Source organism: Microtus ochrogaster (assembly GCF_000317375.1).
Source record: "Microtus ochrogaster isolate Prairie Vole_2 chromosome 14 unlocalized genomic scaffold, MicOch1.0 chr14_random_1, whole genome shotgun sequence".
In the NCBI taxonomy this organism is placed as follows: Eukaryota; Metazoa; Chordata; class Mammalia; order Rodentia; family Cricetidae; genus Microtus; species Microtus ochrogaster.
Window position 1 is genome coordinate 32,590,063 of NW_004949096.1, and position 22,606 is coordinate 32,612,668.

Below are 22,606 nucleotides of genomic sequence, written 5' to 3' on the forward strand. Positions count from 1 at the left end.
TTCCCTTTACCTTCTTCCACTGTCTCTTGATGGCCAAAATCAGCACAGGGTCCACTCCTCTGGAGCCAGGGTTCATCTCCAGGGAGCCTAGAGCAGGGCTTTCCCTCCAGTCTCTTAGCTCATTGCACAAATATTCACCAGTGTATTAGCAGATTAGTTAGCTATTTTTGTTAGTTAGAAGTTACCTAACTAATGGGTAGAGATAGATGACAGCAATGGAGAAGGAAGTTTGGGGCATCAACAAGATGACTCATGGGATGAAGTGCCTGGCTATCAAGCCTGTTGACCTGAGATCTCGCTCTTGGGCCCATATAACGGAAGATGAGAGACAGCCCTCCAGCTTTGTCTCTGATCTACACACACATTCATGCACAAAAGAAAAATTTAAAAGTAAAAGAGGAAAACAGAACAAGGTTGGGTGACTGCTTGTAGAACGGATCCTGAGTTTCCACTTCTGGTTCCATCGGGTAATTAGTAGCATGGTTTGGGAGAGGAAAATAAAGCCTACCTCTTGTGCCTATGTAGCCTTGGAAACTGCGTCTGATACAGTGTACTGGGAAGCTGGGTGCAGCAGCACCACTCTGTAAACCCAGGACTTAGAAAATAAAATATACAATTTTAAATTGTGCTTGTGTGTGAGTGATGTGTTAGTGCATGTGTATGTGTGCATGCATGTGTGAGTGAGTGTATGTATATGTATATGTATATGTATATATATATTATATATGTGTGTGTGTATATGCATGCATGCATACATGCGTACGTATGTGGATGCATGTGTGTATGTGTGTGTGTGTGTGTGCATGCACGTAAGTGCCCAGGAAGCCAGAGGGCATCAGATTACCAGGATCTGGAGTTACAGGTGACTGTGAGCTGGCCAGTGTGGGTTTGGGAACCAATCTCTAGCTCACTACAAGAGCAGCAAGTGCTCTCAACCGCTGAGCCATCTCTCCAGCCAACAAGCCCAGAGTTTAGGAAGTAGAAGAAGGAAGATCAAAAGCACAAGGTCATTTGTAGCTACGTAGCAAGTTTGAAGTCAGCCTGGGCTACTTGAGATCTTGTCTCTAAACAACAACAGAAAGGGTCCGAGGCAGTGTGCGAGTTGGAAGCATGGGCAATGACACCTTGCCTGCCTCTGCTTGCTGCGGTAGAGCATTGCCTCACAGTGATGAACACGCCCATGCTGAGCTACTGGAAGATGAGACACTCTGAATCAGAGCCAAGACAGATCATTTATCCTAGGCAAATGGAAGCACAACCAGGATCACTAAAGTCGATGTTCAGAAGGCCTCAACCAACCACAAATCCATCAGGAAGTCCGGCCAAGACCAGGATATTTTGGATATACACACTCATGAGCTGAATAAATAGACGTTATTTTCAGCCATTACAGTTTAGGACAATTTTTTTTATTCAGCAATTGCTAGTTGATACAGTGAGCCATAGAACAGAATTCTATATAGCCCCAGTGTGATGCACAAAACTAAAATAAATGTTGGTAGCATGAAAGCATCGGGTTTCTGTTCTTGAAAAACGGAGGAGATAATGGCAATGAACAGAGTTACAAAGGAATCAACTCTGAAACTTTCACCCTGTGTAGGACTAAGTCTGAGAGAACCAGTAAACTGTCCCTGGCACAAAACATTAGTAGAGAAATAACCACCATTATCTACATATAAAGAGAAAAAGACTAGACAAAACCTGTTTTTGGTTTGGGTTTGTTCTTTTTAAGACCCTCAAAGAGCCCGTCTCACAATATAGTCTAGCCTTGCCTGTCTGTGCTCCCCCAAACTCCCTGAGCTCCTGCCCCTGTCTCCAGAGCACAGGAATTTGTAGGTGTGCACCACCACAAGCAGCAAAGAATCTCATCCTTAGGTTTCATATAGCATGTTACTTAAGTCCTTGCACATAGAGATGCCAGGGAAACAGAACTGTTATGTCCCTGGCAGCCCTTAACGTCACAGTAAAATCTTATTGAGGGTGCAGGGCTCTTATGGCTGTGAGCCACCTCTTACAGCTGTGGGGACAGTGGTGATCACTGTGACACACAGAACTTATGCAGAGGTCACACTTTCAGAGGCACACACGGTTGTCTAAAGAGTGATATCGCTACTAAAGGCACGGAGCCAGCAGTTTCTGTACAAAGGAAAGATATCTGTAAACAAAACGCAGTGTTTCAAGAATATTCATCTGCCTGGGCCACTCCCATATTAACCTAGTCATCATCTGGTGTCTTGCAGTCTTCGTCTCTTACAGTATGAATGACAGATGACAATGTGAACAAATATTTCTGCGATAAATATTCCCGTGAGGACCGGGGAGACGACCAAGGGGACCAAGTGTTTGCCTTGTCAGCAGCAGGACTGAGTTCGGTCCCAAGAACTGATGCAAAAGCTGAGTGTGGTGACCCAGGTTTGCAATCGTATTCCTGAGGAAATAGAGAGACCCACAAGAGGATCCCTGGGGCTCGCTGGCCAGCCAGTCTAAAAGAATTAGTGCTCCCCAGCCCAAGGAGACCATGGCGGTAGAAAAGGCAATTACTCCTTCCCTGGTGCTTGTGGCTGGCGACGGCAGCTTCCCTGTCTGCTTCCTGTCCAGGCTCACCTATGAGGATAATAAACAGTTGTCATGGCCCTTTGTGACGACATAATGAGATAATAGCCCTTAGTTTAACACCAAACAGCCTTGACAAATGATGCCTTGATTTCTCTCTCTCGTATTTATTCTGAATCAGTTACTTGTTGGAGTAACTAATATGTAAAAAGAAAAGGAAGATTGAAATGCACCATTATATGGCTAGCTTCTCAGATGGAGCACCCTATTTCCTTTTGGGGGGCTTTGGCACACATGAGATCATTAGATGAGTTACTGAAAGGCTGAGAGCAAGAACCCCAGGGAATGGGGTGCAGATAAGTGGGGTTTTCCTCAGGAAATTTAGGGAAGGGGTAACATTTCACATTCCAAAGTGAAATGGAAGGAGATTGGAAAGTCCTGCTTGAGTTTCCCGCCAGAGGCCCACCATCCAGCGTGCCCAGGTGGCTCCTTCAACAGGAGAAGGGCCAAACTACTTGCTTCATTATTTGACCCAATGATGAATAAACAACTCTCTCTGAATCCAACGTATGTCCTAGAAAATTTGCCTTGCATATGGCAGACTCAGAGTAAGTGTTCACTGAATGGATGATTTATTCAATTAATCACTGAATGTTAAATGGGAAGGGCCCCGAGAAAATAGAATCCCAAACTGTTGCTTCGCAGCTGGGAAGCTGAAGCTCAGGCAAGCACTGTGTAGCTGGAAACATTTTTGAGAGAGAGCACCCAGATTGGCTGGTTCCCAGGAGAGTTTTCTGTTATGGTCCTGGGTGTACAGAAGGCAGAACCTCCATTTCAAACCCCAATCAGAGAAAGTCGACTTCCTCCCCATGCCGCCTTTTTTTTTTTTCTCTCCATGAGCAAAACTTCCTTGGTATCTTTTCTTGGGTTTTAGTAGCAATGATTTACTTATTCTCTAATTGAAAATACTGCAGTCATCAGGGTCAGTGTCCTGTCCCACTGGCTCAGTATCTAAGCTTCGTCTGGTATTATGCAATTTACGTTCTTTTTGTGTAGTCCTCAGGACATGGATCGTGGAGCCATGTTAAATACTGATGAGGATTGGTGCATGTGCTTATGCTATACAAGTTGTGCAGTATGGCACATGGGCAAGAGCAGGCCATGTCCACAGCAGCGGCTCTCCTCTTGTACCCGTTTGCCTGCTGTCTACACCCATGTGACTCACACTTCTGCTAGAGCTCGGCATGGGGTTTTGGATACTCAAATTCTGCAGCTGTAGGAACAGCTGATGTTCTGTGGACTCAATGTTCCTGCTCCCTGTCTCAGTTGTCACAGCCACACTGACCCCATTACACTGTATCCTACAAACTTCTACATTATCTACATCCTTTTGTTTCTCATTTGGATACATGCAGGACTTGATGTGGTTGGGTTTTTTTTTTCCGTCTCCTTATAAAACTGTCAGCATATTAAATCCTCATATAATGAATACCTGGATCAATGGAGGAGGTTCCAGTTCATGGTGGGCTGTGCCATCCCTGGACTGGTGGTCCTGATTCTATGCAAAAGCAGGCTGAGCAAGCCAGATGGATCAATAAGCACCCTCGATGGCCTCTGTGTCATTAGTTTCTGCCTCCGGGATCCCTGCCCTGTTTGAGTTGCTGTCCTGACTTCCTTCAGCCTTGAACCGCAATGCCAAAGTGTAAGCCAAATAAACCCTTTCCTCCACAGCTTGCTTTTTGTTCCTAGTGTTTCATCAGAGCAATAGAAACCCTAAGGCACTAGTTAAGCTGAAATTTTAAATACCTAATGAAAACATGTTAGTGTCTTAGTTCTGCCCCAAATAGTACACAAAACTGTCTTATGTTAAAAATGAAACAATGCTTATCACCAGAAATGCAGATTTAATTGTATATTCTGTGTTTTTATTTGGTGTGAAATTCTGGCAATTGTCAGATATGTTTTTACTTTAGGCGTCTTAAAGCTTTTTTTCTTTCAGAATTGTTATGAGCAGGGTTAGGGATTTAGCTCAGTGGTATAGTGCTTGCTAGAAAAGAACAAGTCCCTGGGTTCAGTGCTCGGCTCTGGGGAAAAAACAATTGTATTGAGCACTCAACTGAAATTTTATACGATAACCCTTGTGGAGTGGTTTGAAAGCAAATGGTCCCCGGAGAGTGACACGATTAGGAAGCATGTCCTTATCGGAAGAAGTGTATCACTGTCACCGTGGGGGAGGTCTCTTTTGTTCAAGCTTCCTTCTGTGTAACAGTCAGTCACCTTCCTCTTGCCTCTGAGTCAAGATATGGGGCTCTCAGCTCCAGCACCACATTTGCCTGTGCACTGCCATGCTCCCTGCCATGCTAATAATGGACCAAACCTCCAAAACTGTAGGCAAGCCACCCCAATAAAAGTTTCCTTTGGAAGAGTTGCTGTAGTCATGGTGTCTTTTCACAGCATTAAAAAAAGGGAGATCAGAGATCTACAGAACATTTTTTTATTCACCTCATTCAACTCCTGCTTACGTAATTTTCACTGTGTCCATTAATAAGATTTATATGTGTAATTTTTCCTAACCCTGGATTTCTATGGCTTTATTCAGGAACTATTTATCTGAAAATTCAAACAACATTGCTAATTGGTATAAAAACATGTGAGGGTGCAAAGGCTGTCCTGTTTCCCCTTCCTCTGCTCTCCGTCCGGGAGCTAGCAGAAGTGGCATGCACTCTAACCCCACTGTTTTCTCCCACCCTTCCTCAGGTAGTAGAGCCATCAGGATGTCTTCCTTGAAACTGCCTTGTTCAGTCACTGATTCTCAAGGTGCTCCCTAGATGAGCAACTGCCAGCCATCCCTGGGAACGCGTCACCCATGCACATTCTTAGGCCCCATCCAGTTCTGCCACTGAAAATCCCCAGGGTGGGGCCAGCAGTCTCGGTTTTAATCAGCACTCCAGCTGGCTCTGATGCTGACTCAATAACCATCAGGAAAGACAATAGCTCCCCGAGCGTCTCTCGATGAAATACAGATGATTGATGCATGAGTAATTAGCATAATGCTTAAATGTACTTGCAAATAAATCTACACCAGCAGTCAGATTTTAACAGGCATTCTCTCTGTTTTTCTTTGTTTCTCCTCTCCTTAGTCTTCTTCCTATGAAGCTAAGAACTTGTTTCTTCACTTCAGCTTACTAGGAACATATAAAGGAGAAGGTCTGTTTATTCACGACCCACTCCTTACCCCCATTGTCTCCCTCGGTCTCATCCTCTTCTTTTCCTGCTCCCTACCCAGTGAAGCCATTGGGATCCTTCAAGAACGATCTGCCACGCCATCCTCACCTGACGTGCCCCAGAATGACCCTGGAGAATATCTCCTGATGAGTGTTGAGACCTTTCAATTCCTAAGATGTTATTCTTAACCTGATTTGCATATCCACTTCCCCAGCCCTCCCGCTTTAAATACTCCTCACTTTATCAGAACATTAGATCTTCCTGGCCTCTGCTAATTCCCAGGATTCTAGCCTCACTACCCAACAGCAAGCCCTCCCCCCCCAACACACACATCACCACCCATCACAGTGACTCCCGCTACCCAACAGCAAGCCCCCCCCACACACACACATCACCACCCATCACGATGACTCCTGCTACCCAACAGCAGGTCCTCCACACCCACATCACTGTTCCATAACAACTCTTGCTCTCCAGGTAGGGATACTTTTAAATACTTTTAAACACATAGATACTCCAGGGAATGAAATTTGGCTCAGATACATTCCAAAATCAGCCAGTTGCAAAGACTATATATATCAAACTCATAATTACTTTTGCTTTCTTCATAATATAATTCTATTTTTCATTACATGGAACTGTGTCCCTGCAGCTTATCCCTTCAGGAGATGTCAATTGCAACAAGAAATGCTTATAATACCTATCCTGCATCTGTTGTTTCTAAAAAATCTAAACTGTAGGCTAGAGACAAGCAAGAATCTATCTTTGGTATTGATATTGAACAAAAAAAAAAATCCTAAGAAGAAAAAAAATCAGCAAATTTAAAGGATAAAACTCCATGGTTTTAAGAATATTCACAACAATGTACAAGCATCAGTACTATTTAATTCTATAATATGATTCTTGCCCTAAAAAGAAACCAGGAGACATTTGTTGGTAGCTAGTCTGTTTCTTTCTCTTACCAACCTCTGGGAACCACTGCTCTGTTCACTGTCTCTTCATACTCAGCGTTCCTGGATCCTACTTACATGTAATACTACAATATCTGTCCTTAGCTGTACTCTAGCACTTCGAACGTTCATCCAAATAGGTGGTCAATATGTACAAGGACTCCGGAGATTTTCACCTCCATATAGCACTTAACAGTAGAAGATAGACTTTGATTCACCCACTATCAAATAATGTATTTAGCCAAAGTGTTTAGGTACCTTAATATCTAAAGTATAAAATACTTTAACACTTAAAATATTTAGGTACTTCTCTTGTTCTCTCTCCTTGTGTCCCTCCATCCCTTTGTCTTCCTCCCTCCCTCCCTCACTCCCTCCTTCTCTCCTCTCTCTCTCTCTCTCTCTCTCTCTCTATCTCTCTCTCTCTCCCCCTCCCTCTCTCTTTTTCTCATGTGTGCAGCGTATGTGTGTCATGGCATGAACAATGAAGCCAGAAGATAGCCTTCCCCTTATTTGAGACAGGGTCTTTGTTGTTTCTCCATGGTCTGCACCAGAATAGATGGCTCAAGTTTCTAGAGATTGTACTGCCTTTACTTTCCATCTCCTCATTGAAGCACTGAAATTACAGGTGTTCACACTAGGCATCTGGCTTTTCCATGGGTTCTGGGGATTCAAACTCAGGTCCTCATGCTTGAAAAGTCAGCATTTTTACACAGTGAGCCATCTCACAGCCCCCATCTATGAAATTTCTGAATAGCAGTGATGTGGTGGTATTTATGGCGATGTTTCTGTGGACCTGTCTCTTGGTTGAATGCCCAGACAAGCAAGTGACAGATTACAGGGAACATCTTGCTCAAGCTGTTTTCCACAAGAGGTCCACTAGTTTGCATTCTCATCAACAAAGAAGGGTTCTGGTTTTCCCTATTTTCTTTAACACCGAGTATTCTGTGGGTTTTGTAGGTCTTATTAAACACAACCTAGTGGACGTGATACCATGTGTCTTGCCTAATGTGTCTAAGCTGCCTTTCTCTAATGAACAAGGACTTGAAGTACTTTTGGGCGTGCTTATTTTCATTTCTTAGTATCGTGCTTGGAGAAATAACTTCAAAAGCTTCCCACATCTTTCAGCTGGGTGTTTGTGTTTTTATCACTGGGATGTGTGTGTTGTAAAGGGCAATCCTCAGAGCCAAACTGACACCATCTTCAGGAATTCTGCTGAACCTGCTAACACAAACTCGCTACAGCTCAGCTCATTGACTCCCATAGTGCTTTGTAAAACATGTCCCATAAAAGTCCCTGAATTTAAATCCCTGGTCCCCAGTTTGTGGCTCTTTGGGAAGGATTGGAAGGTATGGCCTCATTGGAGAAATTATGCTGCAAAGGGCAGTATCTGAAGCTTAAAAAGACTCATGACATTCCTAGTGTCTTTTCTGCCTCTTCTTTGTGTTTGACGATGTGAGTTCTCAGCTGTTCCTTCTATGATGCCTGTGCTCTGCCTTCATGAATTCTAACCCTCTGGAACCATAAGCCCAGTTAAACACTTCCCTTTATAAACTGGCTTGGTCATGGTGTTTTATCACAGAAATGGAAACATAAACAAGACAAGAAAAAGAGGAGAGGAAATATGGGATTCTCACCTGATTATCCACACCTCCTTCCCAATAAATGCAATTCTGCTTTAATTTTAGTGTGTGATATTGGGTTCGTGGAGGGTGGGACTGGGGATATAGGTGAAGGGATGCAGTCATGAAGAGGTCATCATCACTGCTAGGTGAAGACATTCCAGAATAGCTGTTTTAAGGTTTCCTATGCTCCTGTCCATAACTCCTCATCTAATGTAAATAAGGGTCCCCTTGGTGAACTTTGGTGGAATGATAGACATTGTTTTCTTCTTCCCCAAGCAAGGGATCTTAGCTCAGAGTCCTTTATATAATCTAGAGACTTTTCCTTATCAGTACCTAATGTATAAAGGTTTTGTGTTTTATCTGCTGTGTGGCCTTCAGCAGTGTTCTGGGCCTCACTCACACAAGCTTATAACAACAAGGTCACAGTGGTGCGAAGATTTTATTTGTTGCATATGCTTTCGGGATCTTGTTTAGGAAACCACTGCTTTTAGGCACAAGAATTTGTACCTGTGTTTCCATCCAAGATCATGCTTTTTGCTTTTATATTTAGATATTTAACCTGAGTGGTATGTGTGTGAGTGATTTGAATCAAGAACCCCAAATCATCCTTGTTCTTGTAAATATTGAGTGGCTCCAGCCCCTTTTATTGAAATGCCAGTTTGTTCCCAATTGAATGAGATAGGTACACTTGGTTAGAAATCATAGGTTTGTGGTCTACTTGCTTCTGGATCCTGTTCATCAATTCCACATGTGTCCTTATGCCTGCACCACACTGCAAGATCTTAAATCAGGAAGTTGTAAGTCCTCTAAGCTTGTTTTTCATTTTCAGTACTGCTTGTCTAGTATAATGTTTTGAATTTCCTTGTCAATTTTAGGGTCACCTTGCCCATACAGGAATGACACATTTTGATAGCTATTGTATTATGTGTGCAGATCAACACAGGGGATGCAGTGCCCCCTTAATGCTATTGACTCTGCCAATTTGTAAACATGGTCTGTCTTCCCATTTTGTAAAGTATTTATTTTTTCCAAAGATTGTTTGTTGCTTATAATACATGTTTTTGTCTCAGTTCCATTTATTCCTAAGTATTTGATTCCTTTCTGTACTAGTTTCTTTTTCAAATAGTTCATTGCTCACACACACACACACACACACACACACACACACACACACACACACACATGATTTTTGTATTTTGACTGTGTAGCCTTCATTTTACAGAATTCATTTGGTGATTTCAAGAATTTCATGAAATCTTGGGGTTTTCAACGTATAAGATCAGCAGCAAACACTGATACTGTTGCTTCTTACTTTCCTATTACGAGAGTTGAACATCTCGTAATTACTCTTCTTAGCGGTGAGTTCCAATGCAAGCCTAATCAGAGTGATGAGAACTGACCTTGAGAGGGAGGCTTCTAGCCCTGTTCTCATGTCTGTGGCCTGAAATGAATGGATGTCTACTGTGGGATAATGCTCTTGCACACTGAAAGTATTTGTCACTTGTGTTAGATTAATAAAACACTGATTGGCCAGTAGCCAGGCAGCAAGTATAGGGGGAGCAACCAGACTGAGAGAATTCTAGGAAGAGGAAGGCAGAGAGTCAGTCACCAGCCAGAAGCTCACCAGCCAGAAGCAGAGAAAGCAAGTTAAGAATGCCTTACTGAGAAAAGGTACCAAGCCACATGGCTAACCATAGATAAGAATTATGGACTAATTTAAGTTGTAAGAGGTAGTTAGTAATAAACCTGAATAATAGACCAAACGGTGTATAATTAATATAAGCCTCTGTGTTTTTATTTGGTACTGAATGACTGCGGGACTGGGTGAAACAGAAAATTCTGTCTTCAGACACCTGGGCAAACAATATTCTAAATAACATATTTGAGAAGAAAGGCTGGGAGGTAGGTATTTTTGGAAAATAGGACATTTCTGGGGACCAGAAAGATCATGTACAGGCCTAGGACATACCTAAGAAGTCCAATTCAGAAACCTCTGACCAGTTTCCAGGCTCTGTGAAAGCAGACAGTTTTAAAACACATTGGCCTGTTTGCGTTTTTGGCAATGTTCTGTGGCGGTCAATAGCGTAGGTAAATTCCTAAGACTGGCTATTGCGCAGGTCTCTCAGGCATCCTCAGTCAAGGAGTTCCTAACCAATTTGCTTCTCCCAGCTCCATCCAGGGTCACCTTCCACAATGTAGCCTGTTGTCATTTACAGGACTACTGTCTAGGTGTCTAGCAGGGGATAACCTGAGGACAAGCATACTAACTTGTGCTTTCAGGTCAGTTTAAAAAATATTTTCTTTTCTTTTTTTTTCAAGAAAGGGTTTCTCTTCATAGCTTTGGTGCCTGTCCTGCAACTCACTTTGTAAATCAGGCTGGCATCAAACTCACAGAGATCCACCTGCCTCTGCCTCCTGAATGCTGTGATAAAAGGCATGTGCCACCACAACCTGGCTTAAAAAATGTCTTCTAAAATACTGTACCTTCTTGGTTATTTCCAGAATTCTGAAATTGTAGCAGATTCTCATAGTTCTCAATAGATTTTTTTTTAAAATTACTTTGATGGAGGGATATGTTTGGGTTTTCTTAATCTGCCACTTGTACATCTAAAACTCATAGTTGGAGTAGGAGATTGAACATCAGCCTCTTTCTGTGTGGTTGGAGAAATGTGTCACACCTACTGACATCTACAGCGTGACCACAGAGGAGGCCACATGGCCTTCTTAGTTCTGTGTCTCCATGCATTTCCAATGTTAAACCATGCCTTTCCAACAGAAAACAATGGAATTTTAAGTATTCAATGTCATGATTCAGTACTCTATATATCATAGAATTCTCAACAATCACAGTATGGTTAATAACAAAATCACAACTCTATAGGACCCTTTTAAGTGTAATTTTTCCCATTATATTTGCTAGATTTATTTTTCTACTGTGTAAAGGAGTTTTTAAAGCCTTTTAACATACAGGGAAAAAAATAAGAAAATAACTCTAGCAACTTTCAGATAAAATCTTCCTCTGCTGACGGTTGTCGAGAGGAACAATTGGTCAACTGTATCAATTACATTTTAGCATGTGTTTGTGTGTGTGTTTGTGAGGGGGGGTTTGGCTGCATGTATGTCTGTGCATCTTGCTGGGTGCAGTTGAAGGACAGAAGAGGGTGATCTATTCCCCCAAGTGATTATGGGTGCCAAGGACCTCTACAAAACCTAGTGTGTTTAACTGCTGAGACATCTCTCCAGCCCCTAAAGTACATTCTGTGTGAAAATATCATACTGTGTATGTGGCAGGCCAAAGCCAGTTCCTCCATGAAAGAGAGTAAGAACTTCTGAAAGAATATCTATTTTGAATATTAGAAAAATCTCCTCTAAGAGGAAGAAGAATATAGCTTATGGAGTAACCTGGATACAGAGTACAGTATGAGAGGCAAGATTTTCCACTGCTCGTGACTGTACCCAAATCACAAGATAGAATCTGATGCTCTCTCAAGCTGAGTTTATGGTACAGCTACTGAAGGGATTTATTCACACGCCAGAGACAATGGGACTGGGTGTCATCATTGCTGGAGAATACATTAGACATGCCCACTGACATGTTCCGACATATCACATAAGGGAGTTATATGGGGACGTCTGGCTGGATACTACTGTTCTTTTCCTAAAATACATATACAGCACAATACATACAACTATTATAATGCTTTCTGTTCTTGACAACAGTTTTGCCTGTGACTCAAAGGCACTGCCTTGAATTCAGGACCTCTCTAGGGGATAAAGTGAAACACAGGAGATTGACAGATGTGTTTTCTGGAATGCTGGTCAAGTTTTGGATATGGCCAGACTCACTTTCCTCTGCCAGAGTTCAAGGATTTTCACATGCAAGGTTTCCTATGCCCCATTCCCCTGTCTATAAACACAAAGCAGACACTGTAATCCTGGACACTCTCTGTCGTCTATCCTATCGCGAGTGCTCTGACTGCTTATCACAGTGTGGCTCCGGGAACACACACTCATCCTCAGAGGCTAGTTACCAGAGCCGGAGAGCAAGCTGTCTAGATAAGCATTTGTTTTTACTTAACCCCTAAATAGTACTCTGCAGGGAGGCAGGAAACAGTTTATAAAGATCACTAGATGAGGACTGAGGGGTGGAGATGTTACTCCCAGCTCTGCCTCTGGTTCTCTGGCCTCTGCTGCCTTAATTGGCTTGGTATTCTGGGCCTTTCTCTGCAAGCTGGATCAGGGACTTTGCAAGTGTGCTGTGCAAACTCAAAGTCTTCTTACAGTTGCTTCGGGCTGTGATGGGATGTGAGACAGGGGCTGGACTGAGGGGCTACATCTACTCCTTTCAATCAAAACTGCTTCAGTTCTCTTTGTCTTATATGAGATTCTTGCACAAGGCATTCAGAGGAAAGATTCTGAGGCCCTGGGAATCTGTTTCTGAAAGGCCATTCTTGCATATCTCCTGTGCCAATGCAGTGTACACCAAGTCTGCGCAGTTCCAAAGTTAACATGAATCCGTGAGTAGCAATCAAAGAATCGCCCACACCTTTTCAGAAAAATCACTGGTAAGAAAGGATTCTGGGGCAGAGTACTGTACGCCGCATGCTTGTCAAGTGTGTGTTTATTGATAATGATGATGACACAAGCTAGATATTTTTGGTGTATTCTTGTTCTTTTTCGCTGTAGTGCATTTTTTATTTTTGTCATATTTTTCCAAACAATAAATAAAGAAGGTATTAATATTCATGAGAAGTTGCGGGAAGAAATTGTTGAGTTTATTTTGCTCTCAGGGACACAGCCCACTGAAGAGAAGATGCTGTGAGCTTGTATTTGGAGAATAAAATAGTAACAATGATAACGATGATCTGCCTGGCTCTCCAGGGCACCTGAGAAGCGTGCAGAGTTGCCCGGACTCATTTATGGTGGTTAAGCATTTTGCAAATCCCCGTAGCTCACCTTTATGAGCCTTGATTGGAGCCTCAGAGTGTACCTGAGCCGGTTCTAACTTTCTCACACAGCAGAAACTTGGACTTGGGTGAAGAGCCAAGAGTACTCTTTATCTCTCCAATATGAATTACATCTAACTGTCAGTATCTCAGTGTTTCTCAGTAGATTTTGCTTCCCCCAAGGAAAACGAACTTGTGTTCCCAAAGTGCGCATCAGGGTATTTCCCCATGCTTGAAGTTCAGTGTGTTTGTCTAGGTGAAAAATAAAGGCAAAGCAGGCAACGGCTCCATCTCAAAGTCAGTTAATGTGCATTTGTACAGAGGCCACAGAGGTCTCCCAGCCTTGGTGTGCTGATGTCTTTGCTTACTCGGGGTCATTGATGATGGGCCTACCCAAGTCCGATGAGGCAAGAGAATTACCACTTTTAGCAACAGTGAAGGTGCTTGGTATATTCTTTAGGATTCCTTGATATTTAGAAAAAGGGTAAGAAGAAATTCAGCTGAGAACTTCATATTTTTAAACTTGGTAAAATGATCATATCCTTCAACAGGATTCCTACTCCAAATACTCCCTGCTTGACTCTTATGAGCAGCTAACGTTAGACACGAAGGGCATACTGTCCACAGAATGCAGGTCTAACCCTCAGATCTCTCTTTGTCCACTCACTCTATATAATGCAGAGTAGCAAATGGTGCTTATGCGCCCCCTTGTTAGAGCCAAACTCCCTAGATTTGAAACCAAAAATTATTATCTGGAAGTCATGTGACCTTGTACTTCCTTAATATCTCATACACCAGCTTCCCATATGGTAAATGTATATGACACTAATATCTACCCCATAAAGATATTTTGAGGACTGTGTAAGGAATATGTAAGTAAACAGTTAGTACCTGGCCCATTAAATCCTGCACTGGGTCTTCTATGACTATTATTTGCCCGGCTAAGTTTCAGCCACTGCACGTCTAACATGGATTTGTAACAAGAATCTTTGCAGGTCACATGAGGCTTTGGAATGACTCTTTTGAAGTCCTTCCCATATCACAAATACTCAAAAGCTCAGAACTGTTGTTGTTTTTTTTTTTATGTGTAGGTTTTTCTAAATCTTGACCTCGGTTATATGTTGTGTGTCTTTCTCATACAGTGTTTTGTTTTCCCAAAGGAGGGGAGACACATCTTCCTCTCATTTCCTAACGGCTCCAGTTTAGGATTTCTACCCAGAACTGTTTCCTCCCACAAAGGAACACATGCCAGTCTGCTCATTGGTTGGTCTTCGTGACTTAAGTAGACTTGAAGATTTTTAACTCAACATCTGAATGAGGACTCTAATATAGTACCTGGGGTTTGGTTGTGGCCAGTCTCTTGAGTATATACATTTTGTCTCCTCCCTGGCTTTCATATTTGTCTTTGGGAGCACATGAAGCAGTGGCGGAGCTGAAGGTTGAATACTCAGATGCAATAGGACACTGTTCACCGAACTGCTAGTTGTATAGGAAGGTCTATCCCCCTCCCCACTTCACCTGTCAAGTCAGCCCACCACCACTAGATTCCCTTTTAAAAATTTCCAACCTTGACCCCGTCATGATCTGATATCGGAGACTCTAGATGACTTCCTGCTTTGGCATCCATGTGGCTGTTTTTGCATCTTGATTCCTCAGACAGTCAGCGAACGTAGTCCCGTGAAACTGTATTCTAATACTGCTGCATATTAACATTTACAGTCTTGAAATTAGCTAAAGCAGATTGTTTTATTTAGAAAACGGCAGATCCTTGAAATGTGTGCATGATTACTGCTTGCCAAAATTCCAAATTCATTGATTAGTCAAGGCCAAACGTTTTGCATTCATCCAAAGATTTATAGAAATTAATCCAATTATATGACTATATTTCCTTTGTGAGCCCTATTGATGACTGTTTGGGGAAAATAGAATATTGAAAGCATCAATATGGTTCAGAGAGAAATCTTTTAAGCCAACGCATTATGAAAGGTTTCGCTATAATCCATTCAGGAGTTCTGAAAGGTAGATTGGATATATGCTTTCGGGTTTAGCCACTGAGGAAATTAAAACACCAAAAGAATGAGAGGTTCATCTATCTCGCAGCAAGGCCGGGACACAGCCTGGATTGGAATGCAAATGGCAATATTCTGTAGACTCAGAAAGAACGGTGTGCCAGCCAGAATGTGTGCGTTTAGAAAACATTGCTGGAGTTAAATGGTCTACTGGAGCGGATTCATTTTGTTATTATTCAGTATCCCATTTCTATCTAATTCTGGTAGGTGCTGTGAGAACTGCAGACCATCAGGAGTAAAAAGGACCTTGGCAACCAGAGGCCATCACAAGACATCAACAAAGGAAAGAGCTGGAATCAAAGGAGGGAAAGGCACAGTGTCCACCTGGAGGTATGTGTGGCCACCATTGCCAGGAGGCTATGGGCAGGCCATCAAGATTTACATACTTACAAAATTAAAGTGAGCACAATGTGAATTCATGTTTGTTTGTTTGTCTTAATTTTTGGAACTTGTTTTGTCCTCTTGCAACTGTAGTGGAATGTGTCCCTGTTTCTCTCTCCCACCCACTTTTCCCCTTCTTTCTCTATCCTAGCTTCTTTTTATGTATTTTGTTTCCAAATACATTCTAAAGCAATTGACAGGAAATGCTGCATGTATACTCAATGGAGCTTGATTTGAGTTATATAACCACCAAATTGTCGGGAGGGGGGTGGGAATGGGAAAAGGAAAAAGAGGGTGAGGTAAGGATTTAGAGAAGCAAGAGGAGAGAATAAGAAAGGAGAGGAAAAGGATGAAGAGGAGAAAGAAAAAAGAAAATCTTGGGGAAAACAAGAGTTATAAAAAACAAGCATTTTTTAAAACATTATTACAAATAACCAAACACTGTGACCAGGTACCTGTTTCTCTGCCTCCAGAGGACATTCTCAGTGTGCTTGGTCACACACTTTCTCGTTGTAGTCCTCATCGTGAGCAGTTTACTTTAATGGATGTAGTGCAAGTTGTTCAGAAAATTCTATGGCACATTATTGTTCCCTTTTTGTGTTCCTGGCTCTGGTCCTTTGAGTTCCTAGAGGGTCAGACTACCCATTATTGACCAAAAGATTCCCACCTCCAAAAGTAGCTGGGATCTAAAGATAAGTTTCTAGGCGTATAAATTCCAGTTTTGCTATTTGCTGCTCATATGGATTCAGGCAGATCACTGACCACACTTAGATCTTGAAACTGTCAAAACCCAGTTCTTTCTTCGTAGTCTTGTTGTGACAAAACTAGTCTCTATTGAAGCATGAAGGAGGTAGTATGGGAAGATTAAGTGCCTATGGCCACAAGGAGTTATTACATGTGTTCCTATTTTTAAAGAATCCAGACTTGACTCATATGAGGTGCCAGTCCACTTTTGCTTAGTTGGCCATGATTGCTTTTTCCAAGGTTGTGAACAGCTCCCAACCTCTCAAAGCTGAGCTGTTCAAGCAGAATTCTCTTCCCAGTTGTACCTTTGTATTTTGCATAATGCCATAGACCAGGGTCAGACTCAATCAAGTAAGGCTTCAGGCTAATGACTTGTGGTTGGCTTGCAAGCAACAAGGAGCCGTGGGGTATATGCATATGTATGCAGACTTTGGGGGCTCAGGTTTCAAGTTTTGTTAAATCTGCAAAAATAACAGAAATTGAGTTAAATTACAATCTACTGACAACTTTCTCTGGGACCTGAAAGAAAAAAGGTTATTAGCATTCTTATATCTAACTCTATACCAGGTTCAAGACATATTTTAAATAATATGACTCCTCAGTATAGAAGCAGTCTCCAGTCATTAAAAAAAAAATACTTGGAACATTTAGAAATAAGTGAAACCTTTTACTAAGAATGTATCTTGGATCTTCTGTGTAAATATATTATGCATAGTATAAATGTATGCTTATAAATGTTTTTACAGAATTGAGTTTAAAAAATTATATAATGGATGTGGTGTTAACTAAAGATTTTGAGCATAGATGGTTTCAGGATTGCTAGATACATGGGATGTTCTCAGAACCTTACAATATGAACTTGTAACATCCTGGAAACACAGACAAGCACTTAACACACAAACATGAGTTGCTTGAGAAATCAGAGTTGTCAAGCTGAAGTGGTGTTTGGAGCTCATGAGAAAGGCAGTTTTAATGGCACAGGGACAGGATGATTCAGAGTATAAGAAATACCAAAGAGTAAAACACAGATCAGGGGTTATACCATTTTACATCCAGGTTAGGGGACAGATGGGCTTTTGTCTGTTCTACATCTTCTTGCCTCTAAAGGCATCTGCTTGTGAACTGGGTATTTGGGTATTATTTGTATCCTGTTTGAACTAACTCCCTATATTGTCATGGTTCATCTTAAATTTTGAGAGCCTAGAATTTTTTTTCTTTAGAACCATGCAGAAATTTAAAAAAAAAAATGATCCTTGATGGATTTACAAGGTAGAACTCTTTACGGGAGAAGTTATATGAGAAGAAGGGCTGGGAGGCTTCGTGGGGCAGATTCAAGTCAGTGTATTTACAGTCAGTCTAAAACAGACACTGATAATTAGGGTTTGAAGCATACCAGGGGATGAGAAGAGTTAGCTTTAAAAGAGTATGGGAAGCTCACAAAGGACCAGGAAAGCCCAAGAGCAGGTTCTGTTGGAGATGGTCTGATGAATGCCAAGGGCGGAACTCTTCTAAGGCAGGATTGAGCACAGAGGGGCAGGCTGTGTCCATACTGCTTCATGCAACATGGCTTGACATAGTAGATAGATTCCCATTATTCATATGATAAGAGGAGGGAGTTCTGGGGTGGGGTTCTGTGCACTCCTTCAGTACGAGGCTGTGACGGCGTCTAGGAAGAAAAGTAGCAGATGTTCTGGAAGTTCTTGCTAACGAGAGAGGGAATTATATTCATCTAGTCAAACCTTGATCTACGCCGGCTTCATTTTTTTATTAAAATATTTTGAACATTTATTGTGTCTTTGTTGGCGTCTATTCTCCATCTTGTTGATACACGAGTGGACAGGACCAATAATAATCAACACTTGACAGATAGATTACAACTTCAGAGGGGCACCTGAAAAAAAATGTAAACAAATATATTTTATGATAGCTTGCGGGGCTAAGTGGTGTAAAGAAAATAATAAGCCAAAGGAAGTGTTGCGGACCTGTGGCCGTGCTTGTTTACATTTGAGAGGAAGGGGAGGGAAGACCCAACAGTAACCTGACAAAGACCCAAAGGGCATACATTGGCTGGATGCTGAATATTCTCCGACACACGTCTGATATTATTCAACACAGCTCTTAATGGGCTAAAGCCGAGGTTCCCTTAATCACACCTTTCTACAGCTTTGTAGGGTAGAACCAGTATCCTTATTTGTCCTCATTCTAGACACCACTGGATCCTTTGACACACGACCATTCCTCCAACTTCAGTCAGCAGCTCAACAGAGTGAGTTTTGTTCCCATGTCTTGGCTCTGTTCATGCCTCTATGATCACATCTCTTCCCTTGACTACAGCTAGCATAGGTCTCCTGCTTGCAATATGGCATAGGGCTCCTCCAGAAAATCTAGATAAACTCTTTGATCCCAGTGGCACATCTGGAAAGTTGTTTTAGCATATGGTGATGCAATCACAGATTGCAATGATCAGAGGCCTGGCATCTTGTTAGCCTGATACTTCTTTAGACTCCTTGTAGGGACCTTCCTCACAAAGCACATTGCAAGACAGAAAAAAAGGAAGGCAAACCCTGCTGAAATGAAAATAGCAAATTTCTTCATATTCTTCCTTCCAGACAACAGCAGTAAAGTAAAAACTACTATATTAGTTATATCTCTGTGGCTATGACAAACACCTTGACCTTGGTAACACAGGAGAAAGAGTTCATTTGCACTTTTGATCCCAGAAGGATTAGAGTCCATCATGACAGCAAGTGGCCAGCATGGTGGCAGGAACAGGAAGCGGGAAATCATATCTTTAAATGATAGTGAGCAGGAAACGAGGTATGAATATATACACTCTCAAGCCCCCCTCTGCCCCCCCCGTGATATGCTTTCTCCAATATGACTGTACTTTCCTATAACCTCTCCAACTAAAGACTAAGTGTTCAAATATCTGATCCTATATAGGACATTTAAATACCCCAAATTAACATTGTGTCTGTAAAATAGATAGTGAACTTAGGTTTGTTTGGATAGTGATATGGGAATGAAAATTTCAGATTTACTTCAGGTGAAGCAGAGACACAATCATACGGGTTAATGCTCCCACACCATGTCTGTTGTCTCTGTCACTTGCTTCCTTTCTGGTTTCATCTGATGTTGCTTAATCATCTCTCTTCTGAAACTTGAAGCTAGTGTACATATGAGTATCTATACTCATTGCTAGTTGCGACTCCAAGAACGTGAGCCTACTAGCCTAACTCTAAAGATCCTATCAATCATTTCGTCATCTATGACATCATCAGAATCTGCTGTGAAGTAAATTGGTTTTTAACTATCCAGAGTGTTCACATGGTATGCCAGGAATTACAGCAGACTGGGATCAAGCAGTGAAGGATGAAGCATTAGTACTTACTCTCAGCTGATTACAGAGACACAGGTCTTTTATACTCCATAAGTGCATAAAATGATAGGATTAGCATGGGAAGCAAATGGTTCCAAGTTATGGCATTGTTCTGAAAAAATGTCAAGCATCCTGGAAACGATAAGTCAGCTGCTTTGCTATTGTGGACTTAAAATAACCATGAGCCTAAAAAATATTCTATTAAGCAAAAAACAGGTGTCAAAATATCAGCTCGATGAAAATCAGATCTATTTTTTTCTTATTTAGTCCTAACTGAAAAAGAAGCTCAATTTCTCATGGACTCTTGGCACCTAAAAAGAAAAGAGGTAAAACTTGTGAAAGAAAAAAAAAGAACTAGTGTCCAATAAAGTGGCATATTCTATTGTCAAGCAATGACTGAGAGAAATGCTTGCAAGGAAAATGCACCAAAATAATCAAAGACAGAAGCTTTTAGTTTAGAAGACTCAGAGGCTAAGGTTGTTTCCTGTTGTATAAAAGAAAAAAAAGTCCAATTTTAAACCCAAGTGCCTAGAAGGCACCCGTGTTTAAATGGGCTGGAACAGTGAACGCTTATAATGACGACATTAATCCCAGGAGGTTAATTTATGTTTGCTGTGATTTGCTCAAGACAGTGGAGATGTGTATAATGTACTGTAGGCTGATACTCACTCAGAATGATTAAAACGTTAATGACAACGAGGGATTGGAGGAGATGGTGAGGAAACGCAGCTCTCAGATGCTTGATGCTGTTCTCATTGTTCCATTGGTTTAATATACGGAATGTCAGATTTAACAGTCATCAGCCCCACTGCCTGAGATGTGTGCATTTAGAGTTGAGTGTGACATCACCATGGCTCCCAATTCTGCATTTCCCTATCATCTTAAATGGGAATCCTGGATAACCTTACCTTTAAAACCTTGCACTCTCTATCACATGGTCAAGGTTTGTCACATGACTATTTAGCAAAAAAATCACTGAATCCTGAAACTTGAGCCTGAAGCAGACTAGCTTTGCTATGAGGCCTCACAGTTGACATGCCTCATGAGCCTTCACCTGTGTGGCCTGTGCCTCACTTGTATGCTGATTAAATATTCATGAGTGTTCCATCTCTGTGAGGGTCTGTGTTGTTCACTGAGGTTATAAAATGAATGGAAGGATTGCACGAAAAGAAAAACATGGTTTTATTTTTCTGTAGGTTCATCATAAAATGTTTTCTTTACTCTTCCTCCCTTCCCAAGTATGAAGGAGGCATAGTCATTCTAGGGTCTAGAGACGATATCAGAGAGATCTGTGTTTTCGAAAATACAAGTTCAGGAAGATGCTTGGCTAGGCTACAGGCTAGAAACTGAGGAGTAGCTTGAATCTGTGTCCCAAAATTTAGAAGGGCCATGTGTAGTAGGAGACTGCTTGTCTGTTCCCGGCTGCTCAGCACGGAAATAGCCACACAGAAACTGTATTAATTAAATCACTGCTTGGCCCATTAGCTCTAGCTTCTTATTGGCTAACTCTTACATTTTAATTTAACCCATTTCTATTAATCTGTGTGTTTCCATGAGGATGTGGCTTACCCGGTAAAGTTCTGGAGTCTGTCTCCTACGGGGCTACATGGCTTGTCCTGACTCTGCCTTCTTTCTCCCAGCATTCAGTATAGTTTTCCCTGCCTAGTTCTACTCTGCCCTATGAAAAGGCCAAGGCAGTTTCTTTATTCATTAACCAATAAAAGCAACACATAGACAGAAGGAACCCTCACACTAGCCATAAAGGATATGTGGGAAGAGGTTGCATTGAAGATCTGCAAAACTTTCGGAATGTGGTTTTTGAATGTCTGTGGCCAGAAGGTATGGGGAAAGAGGTGCTATAAGCAGGAAGGTCCTTACTAGCCTCTTGTAGGAACACCTAAATTTCATTAGTAAAAATATCTCAGTAACAAACTCATAGGAACAAAAGTGCAGGCTATCCCCAAACATCCTGGGACTGTGAAGCAATACAGGAACAAGTCAAGGGAGGAAGACTCTAAGAGAGGATTTAGACAGGATTTAATTTTCCTCTAAAGTATAAGGTCATAGCTCATGCTCCTGGGTTGTAAAACATGGCCATATCCACTAGTGAGGCCTAGTCTATGAGGACTTTGCAGTATAGACTGTAAATCCTATAAAACTGACTATTCAGATTGTAAATGGCAGATACTCCAGTACTTATGGTACCCCAGCAAGGAAGATATTGCCACAGGAACATACAAGATTACATACACATTAATGGATATGTGTATGCCCATTACAGAAGGGAGGAGACAGACTAAAGGTAACATGGAATGCCCAATGCTCCAAAATGACTATGACCCAATTTTTTGAAAGTATAAATCCTGAAAGAAAACACTTTCAATACATCTGTAGAAGAATGGCTTCCCTTATGGGTATTGCTTTAAAAACTTCCCTTGCATACTGGAAGCTGTTTAGAATGAGTGGCAGTTCCTTTAAATACCGTTTGTCATGAGCCCTCTGTTTGACAGAATGGTACCTTCAAGCAGTGAGAAGAATAAACAGATCCCACTACGTCCAGAAGGTTTTTGCCAAATAAAGTGGGCTAAGCTTCCCCAGGACCACTGTTTATGGCTCTCTTTTGTCATTTGCCCAGTGCACTCTTGACAGCATTGTGGGAAGGCCAGTAGAAGTAGGTACCATGATTTTGCCTTTACTATCTTTCATAACAAATAGACGAAAAGATTCCCCAGGGAGA

The 22,606-nt window shown here is 41.7% G+C and overlaps 1 protein-coding gene across 10 annotated transcripts in view; it reads left to right on the forward strand.

Annotated features, from left to right (window-relative positions):
* The first annotated feature begins 15,573 nt into the window (after positions 1-15,573).
* The window catches only part of Sema6d (semaphorin 6D), a 513,469-nt gene continuing 506,436 nt past the window's right edge, over positions 15,574-22,606 (forward strand). For all 10 annotated transcript variants that reach the window (XM_026787688.1, XM_026787692.1, XM_026787698.1 and 7 more), the window contains exon 1: positions 15,574-15,695. The gene's annotated coding sequence lies outside the window, so the exon portion shown is untranslated. The remainder of the gene's footprint in view (positions 15,696-22,606) is intronic.